This window comes from Haliaeetus leucocephalus, unplaced genomic scaffold (assembly GCF_000737465.1).
Source record: "Haliaeetus leucocephalus isolate CR32 unplaced genomic scaffold, Haliaeetus_leucocephalus-4.0 Scaffold253, whole genome shotgun sequence".
Lineage (NCBI taxonomy): Eukaryota > Metazoa > Chordata > Aves > Accipitriformes > Accipitridae > Haliaeetus > Haliaeetus leucocephalus.
This window is the reverse complement of record NW_010972689.1, coordinates 213,795-214,004: the sequence shown is the minus strand read 5'-3', so window position 1 is coordinate 214,004 and position 210 is coordinate 213,795.

The window sequence follows — 210 nt, the reverse complement described above, 5'->3', positions numbered from 1 at the left end:
GACCAGGGAAAGAGACAGATAACACACACAGAGTGAGCGTCAACTTCCGCTTTTTATTGTGCAGTTAATTCCTTTTATACTAACAAGGGTAGGCGGGATTACAGACACATCATAAGGCTGCGACTAACCCTCTAACTTTCCGTGACATCGCGAGATCTTCCGAACGCCGAACCCTACATCTCTCCCCTCCCTATGACGAGTTGGCTTCTA